Here is a 9,292-nt window from a genome sequence, read left to right on the forward strand (position 1 = left end):
GTTCAAGCAATTCTCCTGCCTCAGCTTCCCAAGTAGCTGAGATACAGGCATGCGACACCATGCCTGGCTAATTTTGTATTTTTAGTAGAGACGGGATTCACCATGTTGGTCAGGCTGGTGTCGAACTCCTGACCTCAGTTGATCCACTTGCCTCGGCCTCCCAAAGTGTTAAGATTACAGGCGTGAGCCACCATGCCCAGGCCTGAGTTAAGTTTAATAGACTAACAGTATGGTTAATTACTTCCCCAGCAGACAGGCCAGTGTCTCTAAACATACTCTAAACAGTATGGCAGGCAAGTACCAAGAAAATGAAGACGTTACCTATCTTCCAGATTGGCTTTATCTGGAATTGTGTTCTAGAATAGAAAGTTTAGAGCCTCTATGGGCTGGCAGGTATAATTAGTAGCTTCCTCTGGTTCGTGTAAAGATTTATTGCAAAGTTGAATTCTGATCATGTGAACCCGACTGGCTATTCCTTGCAGCTCGACAGCCACTGGGGTGGTGAGTAGTACTTGCTAAGGTCCCTTCCATTTAGGAAGAAGTGGATCTGCCAGGTGGCCTTCCTTCCAAGTTTTTAATAGGACCCTGTCTCCAGGTAGGATTTGGGGAATGTTTTTCACTTGTCCAGGTGAGGGCAGCACTGCATTGCCATACTCCTGGATAGCTTGCTGTACCCAGGTTAGTTTTTTGTTTTGTTTGTTTGTTTGTTTTTGACATCAGACTATTTCTCTGTCACCCAGGCTGGAGTCTAGTGATGCAGGCTCGGCTCACTACAACCTCCGTGATTCTCCTGCCTCGGCCACCTGAGTAGCTGGGATTATAGGATGGCCACCATACCCGGCTCGTTTTTGTATTTTGGGGGTTTCACTATATTGCCCTGTCTGGTCTTCAACTCCTGACCTCAAGTGATCCACCTGCCTCAGTCTCCCAAAGTGATGAAAGTACAGATGTGGATCACCGCAACTGGCCCCTGGCTTAGATTTCGATTATATTGTATAGTAGACAGGGTTTCTAGTTTGATTAACAGGTCTAAGGTAAGGAAGGGTCTCCCAGAAGTCATCTCAAACGGACTAAGTTTTGTCTTTTCTTTGGGTGCCACTCGTATTCTCATGAGGGCTATAGGCAACAGAGTGTACCAAGACTCAGAAGTTTCCTGGCACAGTTTTGCCAGTGTCTGCCTTAAAGTTTGATTAGTCCTATTAACCCTGCTGGAGGATTGTGGCCTCCATGAGGAGTGGAGATGAAATTTAATTTCCAAAGCTTGGGCTATCTATTGGGTTACAGTTGCAAGAAAACAGGGGCCTTTGTCGCTCTGCAAGGAGCAGGGGAGGCCAAATCTGGTATGACCTCTCTTGGCAGTGCCTTGGCCACTTCTGTAGCTTTCTCTGCTCTGGTGGGGAAAGCTTCTACCCATTCAATAAAGGTGTCTACAAAAACTAAAAGGTATTTAAAAACCCGAAAGGAGGGCATTTGGGTGCAGTGAATTTGCAATTCCTCACCAGGATAGGTTCGTTCCCACTGGACTGAGGTTAATAAAGGAGGAGACCCTTGTTTTTTGTTTGTTTGTTTTGTTTGCCCCCAAGGTAATTTTGAGAGCAAAGTTCACAAGCCCGAGTGACCTTTTTTATTGTGGTTGCCAGGCCTTTACCTGTAAAAACATGGTTCATCCAGGCGGGTCATAGCGTCCTGCCATATGGAGGGAATTATGTAAACTTTTAACAATTTGCCACGGTGGGACTGAAGAAGCAATAGCTTTTGGCGTATGAGTCACCAACCCTCAGGTGTTACGGTCTTCGATTTTCTTAACCCATACTCTTTCTTCTATAGTATAGGATGGATTTATATCAAGAGAATGGGACGGGGCATGGTGGCTCATACCTGTTATCCAGCATTTTGGGAGGCTGAGGCGGGCAGATCAACTGAGGCCAGGAGTTTGAGACCAGCCTGGACAACATGGCAAACCCCTTCTCTACTAAAGTACAAAAATTAGTGGTGTGATGGCACATGCCTGTAGTCCCAGCTACTCAGCAGGCTGAGGCAGGAAAATTGCTTGAGCCCAGGAGGCAGAGGATGCAGTGAGCCGAGATCATGCCACTGCACTTCAGCTTGGGTGACAGAGCAAGACTCAGTCTCAAAAAAATAAAAAATAAGATAAAATATAGAGAATGGACAGAGAGGAATAAGGCCAGCGGGGCTACAGCTTCCGTGATTGCCCTGCTATCTTGCCTGCCAGCCTTTGCATTGTCCAATGAGACTGAGGAGTTTCCTTTTTGATGTCTCTCACAGTGAATGACCGCCACTTGCTTAGGATCATTCACAGCCCCTAAAAGCTGCAGTATTTCTTTACTATGTTCAATGGGGGAATTCCTTGCATTTAGAAGACCCCGTCCTTTACAGATAGCAACATGTGCATGAAGGACAAAGCAGGCATCCTTGGAGTCAATATATATGTTTAGTATCTTTCCCTGACCTACAGCCAGGGCCCTAGCGAGGAGAATTAGCTCTGCTTTTTGTGCTGAGGCATTAGGTGGCAGTGCCTGGGCATCTATTGTTTGCTGTAGACTATCCACATTATATCCTGCCCTTCTTTTTCCATTTTCCGTAAAAATACTTCCATCAGTGAACCACTCAGCATCAATGTGATTAGATATCGACACATTTGTATGTGAAATAATTTACCTCACAAAAGATAACAGGAAATTATTGAAAGTCCAAATGTTTTAATATTTCTAAATTTAGGTGAACTTACAGGTGTTTATAATGATGCTATGGTTAACAACAGAGCAATGGTCATGTGTCTGATTGGTCTTAAAAATTCAGAACAAATACTTAATGCTTCTGGGAAATCAAATCTTTTGAAAACCAAACAAGCAAACTGTGTATTCCCAATTTTTTAAATTTTACTTTGTGTTCTGGGATACATGTGCAGAATGCGCAGGTTTGTTACATAGGTATACATGTGCCATGGTGGTTTGCTGTACCTATCAACCTGTCATCTAGGTTTTAAGCCCCACATGCATTAGGTATTTGTCCTAATGCTCTCCCTCCCCTCGGAGCATCTATGGCAGGTGTATACAAGCGTACATACCTGCCAGAATTTAATCAAAAATCATTATGCCAAACATGAGACTCATTGGGTTCATTTTTTTGTGTGAATTCAATGAGTATATGGAAGTTCTTATATCTGTTCAAAATAATACATCAAAATATATCTGGAAAATTATATATTTATATAGAGACATACTGGGCTTCAAGATAACATGCAATGAAGAAACTGAAAACTAATTAAAGATGGTTATCAAATATTAAAAGACATGGCCGGGCGCGGTGGCTCAAGCCTATAATCCCAACACTTTGGGAGGCCAAGGCGGGCAGATCATGAGGTCAGGAGATCCAGACCATCCTGGCTAACACGGTGAAACCCTGTCTCTACTAAAAACACAAAAAATTAGCCAGGTGTGGTGGCAGGCGCCTGTAGTCCCAGCTACTCAGGAGTCTGAGGCAGGAGAATGGCATGAACCCGGGAGGCAAAGATTGCATTGAGCCGAGATCATGCCACTGCACTCCAGCCTGGGCGACAGAGCGAGACTCCCTCTTAAAAGAAAAAAAAAAAAGACGTAGTATGAAATAACATAAAATATTATGCCAAGTAGAAAGTGTCTTTTCACATGCAGATTACAAATATGTGTGCAACATTTTGGTTTAATAATATTTTCAACCAAGTAGAAAAATTTAATAAAGCTCTACAATTAAAAAAAAAAACCATATCTAGGCCAGGTGTGGTGCTGAGGTGGGTGGATCGAGAACAGCCTGGCCAATATGGTGAAACCCTGTCTCTACAAAACAAAATAAAAATTAGCCAAGTGTGTTGGCATACACCTGTCATCCCACCAGCTACTAGAGAGGCTGATGGGGAAGGATCACTTGAGCTCAAGAGGTCGATACTGCAGTGAGCCGTGATTGTGCCACTGCACTCCATCTTGGGCAACAGAGCGCAACCCTGTCTCAAGAAAAACACACATAACTATACATACAAAAAAGCAAAACTACCTTTGCTTACAGAAAGTGGAAGAAAGTGTGTGTGTGTATATATATATATGTATATTATATATGTATACATATATGTATATGTATATAATATATGTATATGTATATATTATATATGTATATAATATATGTATATATATACACACACACGTGTGTGTATATGTATGTGTGTATATATAGTAAATAACAAAAATAAATTAAAAAATAATATTGTAAGGTTTGTGCACCTACTTTCCAATTTTTCAATACATTTGCAACAACTTTAATGTTCTGGAAACACTAATTGTTTAAAAATTTATGAAAATATGTTTATCGAGGTGCACATTTCCCCCGTGCCTTGGGCTCCAGTGTGACTGCACAGCACTAAGTAAGGGCTCTTACTTAGGATTAGGGCTCTCCACATCCAGGCATTGTGAGTGACTCTTCCCAGAATATAAAAAGGAGAGAAGTGGAAGAAGGTAGGGGTGGCTCTGAAAGCAGAGGTTTTTCAGCACCATCTCAGCTGACATCTCACTGTCAACAACTGGGTCAGAGGACCACCCTTACTGAAACAGAGTCCAAGACGGAAAATATTTTTTTAAAAGGCTGCCCAAAACAAAATCAGGGTTACAATAGAGAGGAAGAAAGGGGAATGGATAGCAGGTAGTCAGGTAGCAATGCCTGCCCACAAATGAGACACTGAACCATGACACAGATAGACTGTCTGCAAGTGGTAGTGCTATGATGAAAACAAGGGGCAGAAATTACTGAGGGTCTTACTTTAGATTAGATGACAGAAAGGTCTCTCCGAGACAGTGGTATTTAAGGAGAGATGGAAAAGATGACCAGGAGCAGTGGCTCACATCTGTAATCCCAACACTTCAGGAGGCTGAGACAAGAGGACTACTTGAGACCAGGAGTTCAAGACCAGCCTAGGCAAAATAGAGACTCCATCTCCACACAAAAAAATAATAATTAAAAATAACATAAAATAAAGAAAAATAACAAAATGGGAAACAGTTATTTGCGCAGAGGAAAGAGCAACTACAAAGGCTCAGTAATAGACACATGCCTGTCATGTTTGAGGAACAACAAAGAGGCTGGAGTCACTTCAGCACAGGGATGGATGGGACAGGGACAGGTGGGTGGCACCAAGTGTGGTTGGGAATATGAAGCAGGGGCCTCATGATGCAAAGCTCTTCCAACTGCCCCTTCTGTGATTGCATCATCAGTCTTTCTTGGATGAAAAGTTTAAGAATATGATTTGGGTTTTTGTTTTTGTTTTTTGGCCTCCATCCACAATATCCTCCCTGCCCATCGTGGAGTTGGGGCTGGCCAAGGCAGAAGCCCATTATTCCTCCAGTTCCTTCAGCAGCCACAGCCTGGGATTGGTCTTGCTGCCAACCTCCTAGCTGATGCACAGGGGATGAGCCCTCAGCCTGTGTTCACAGAATTCCTTAAAGCCCTTTTACCTAGACATGGTCCAGCTTTGTGGGACTGCACTTCTGCTCAGTTTCCTTGAAAAACACTCCTGGACCCTGTAAAACCTGGAGTCTACAGAACCTTCCATGTATTTTTCCAAATTCCACAATTTACAAAACCTTGCACATATTTTTCCATAGGAAGCCCAAACCTCCTCTTTGTATCTCCTTTTCTTCCCCGTTTCTTAAAGAGATTGCCCAAGGGGCACCAACTGGATTGGACTCTTCTAGTAAGCCTCCTTCTTGGACTCTAGGCTCTCCCCTTGGAAACTGCAATATTGAGGCTCTAGGACCTGCTAGCAAGCTCTGGCCTTGTAGATGACAGATTCCGGTGTCCCAGGAGCACCAGTCCATCCTAAGTCCTTCCATCCCAGTTCAGAGAAAACCCACAGTGGCTAAGCTGAGTTCTGATGCAGGCACTACCTCTTTGGGTTCAAACACAGGTCTGTACACCCCACTGCTGGCTGCATAGCAGACACTAGGAAAAGGCAAATATCTATATTCCCTTTTTTACATTTCCTTGGGAATCACTTTTACTAATCTCCCTCACAAGACTTGCAGAGCACTTGGAACTTTCTCAAATGGAAAGATCTCTGTATACATAATTTTATGATCTGTAACAACTTATTCAGAAACTTCTACATTCTGGTTCTGAGACTAATGCATTACATACATTGGATATCACACTTGTGAAAGTCAGGTTTAAGCAGAATATCAAGTATATTCATGGACCCCCCTACACATCTGTGAGCAAAACCTTGTGGAAACCATGCTTTTCCACCATCAGAGAAGACCTACTTTAAAGCAGAAGCTCTTTGGGGAATCATCAGGTTGTGTTTGGCATGGCAGCAGGGGCAGGGACATTAGAACACAAGTTATTGTCATTCCCCCCTCACCAAGGCCCCTAAAAGCATTGGCTGGCTCCGTTGGGCCCGTCTGGTTGTCCTCAACTCTCAAGATTTGGATTTGCCATTTACTGACAGTGGGACTTGGGTCGTCCCCTCATCTTCTGTGGCCTGAACTTCCTCACCAGTAAAATGGGGTGAGCAATTTCTACTCCCTGGAATCCTCAGCAGGAGTGAAAGAGATGTAACATTCCAAGTGTCTGTACCATGCCAGGGCATAGTCAGAAAATTCGTGGGCTAACGATGAGGGCAAAGATGAATGATACTGGCTGGGCTCATCAGTGCTGCGTGACACCTACAGGGAGACAGACTCTGGTGACCCCTAACCCCCAGGAGAAACTGAAAAGGTACAGAGATGTCCGCCATGGAGCACAGCCTGTGAACAGGGAAACATGCACTTTGGAGGCAGGAAGATAGCCCGATTTAAGATGCTCTGCATGAGCTTTAAGCAGAATCTCCACTGTCTAGTGTGAATTGATTTTCTGAGTATCTCTCCCAGAAAAGAGACTGTTGTTCTAGGTGCAGGTTTTCAAAAGAAAGGACGTCCCTTTTTATACAAGCTCCATGTTGCGGGAATATCAAGCGTCTGCCAAGGGACACTTAGCCTTGTATTACGGGCTCTTGAAACTGATACAGAGTTGCATCATATTTTAAGATGAAAGGGGTTTCTGCCATGGGCTTCTCCACTTGGCAAGGCAAAATCTTCGCACATTTTAGTTCGGGGATCTCAGTTTACTAAGGAATTTAGTCGCCCTTTTGTGTAGTACAGTCACATTGCAGTAGAGTTCTTAGAGCATTGGCAGTGGAGTTAGAAACACCTGGGTTTAAATCTGGGCTTAGCTACCAGCTAGTTGTCTGTCCTTGGGCAAGTGACTTAATCTCTCAAGGCTCAGTCTCCTCAGGTGTTATTTAGAAACCATAGCTCCTATCTCAAAAGGTTGTGTGGGGATTGAAGGTGAGCATGAACGTAAGAAGTCATAGGCAATGCCCAGCATGTTTTCATTGCTCATGCGATGTCCTTCCTGGGTTGGTACGGCATACAGGAAGCGGACATGGCCAAGTACCTAGTAGATGTTGCAGCTCTGGGGCAGAGCAAAGTTCAAGGTGGGTCATTTGCTGATTTTCAGTGACCTGTTCTGGGGTACACAGAGTGAAGACTAGCCCGGAAGGCCAGCAATAAGCTGAGTGAGGGTAATTGGGCCCTGACAGGAGACAGCTTCCTAGGAGTACTCAGAGCTGACAGGCTGAGGCAGAGGCAGAAGCAGAAGATGGGAGCTAAGCCCTCATTCTCCTGAGAGGCCCATGTAAGAGACGACAAGTGAGTAGAGAAAGTTCTGGAGTCAGGGTCATGTGATGAGTAGAACACAATGGGAGGCTGTGGGTCAGGAGGAGTCTAAAGCTGGAGAGTATGATGAGGCTGCACTGGATGAGTGGAAAGTGCTTTGGGTTCAAGACAGAGCTGGAGATGAGGTGCTGCTACAGGTATGCACTTATGTGCCTATGACCTGGCACTAGTTACTTAACCTCTCTGTGTTTCCATATCCTCTTCTGTAAACAGAGGATGATAACAGCAGCTATTCCCTAGGATTATTGCGAACAGTAAAAGAATTAATTCATTTATTCAATATTGACTAAAAACCCTCTAAGTGCCAGGCACTAATATCGGCATGAAAAAAACAGTGAACTAAACTGTTCTCGTGGATCTTACATTCCAGTGGAGGGCAAATGCACTAAACAACCAGAGCAACTACAGAACATGTTATTCACCAAAAGCAGAAATCAGGTGAAGAGATGGTACAAGAGTGGATGGTACTTTGAACTTGGTAGTCAAGGAAGGCCTCTCTGAGAAAGAGACATCTAACCTGAGACAGGAGTAAAGGACCTTATGCATTTAGTTCGGCCCTGAAAGGCTCAGCTTCTGCAGAGTCCCCTCTCCTCCAAGGTCAGAGAAAAAGGAGGGACACGGATTTTAGTAAGTCTTCCTAAGGCTTTCCAGCTCATATCTTTGGGTGCAGTCTGCATGTAATCTTTTCTTCTGCATGTCTGCCCTGCTCCAGCACCGGAGGAGGAGACAGCAATCTTACAGAGACTGCTTAATGAGCTCCTACCATTGCAGAAGGCCCTTTCATTATGAAAAATCTGTACACACAGATATTATCGCCTATTGGTTCTGCTTTCCTGGTTGAAGTTTGGTTGATATAGATTTTGGTATTAAGTGTGATTTCAGAAGAACAGAATTTTAAGAAGAAATTCTCTGAAATTGTTCTGGGTTTCTGGAGTTCTCTCTTTTATCTAATTTGATTTAAAGGCCTTCGTGACCCTGTTTCTAATGGTAAAAGAGCACTGGTAGTCTACAGCAAGAAGTGGCAAGGGATTTTCTTAAATTATCACTTTTAGTTATCTGCACTCAAGCACCTATAAGAATGCCAGGGTCTAGGTGATCAAGTAGGTGATTTCCGTAAACAAGTATCCCAGAACGTAAAATAAAATAAAAATTTTAAAACTACAAAAAAAGCCTAGTATGGTGGCGCAGGCCTATAGTCCCAGCTACTCTGGGGGCTGAGGTGGGAAGGTCGCTTGGGCTTAGTGTAGGGTCCAGCCCTACTGGGCCTGTGGGTTTTTCTCCTCCTTTGCGGAGACGAGAGATCGTAGAAACAAAGACACAAGACAAAGAAAAGACAGCTAGGCCCGGGGGACCACTACCACCTAGACGCGGAGACCAGTAGTGGCCCCGAATGCCTGGCTGCGCTGTTATTTATTGGATACAAGGTTAGGGAGCAGGGTAAGGCCCAGGCACTGGGTTACCGCTAGACCAGGGAGCCCTCTAGTGGCCCTATCCAGGCATAACAGAGGGCTCACACGTCTTCTGGTCACTTCTCA

This window comes from Pan paniscus, chromosome X (genome assembly GCF_029289425.2).
Source record: "Pan paniscus chromosome X, NHGRI_mPanPan1-v2.0_pri, whole genome shotgun sequence".
Taxonomy (NCBI): Eukaryota; Metazoa; Chordata; class Mammalia; order Primates; family Hominidae; genus Pan; species Pan paniscus.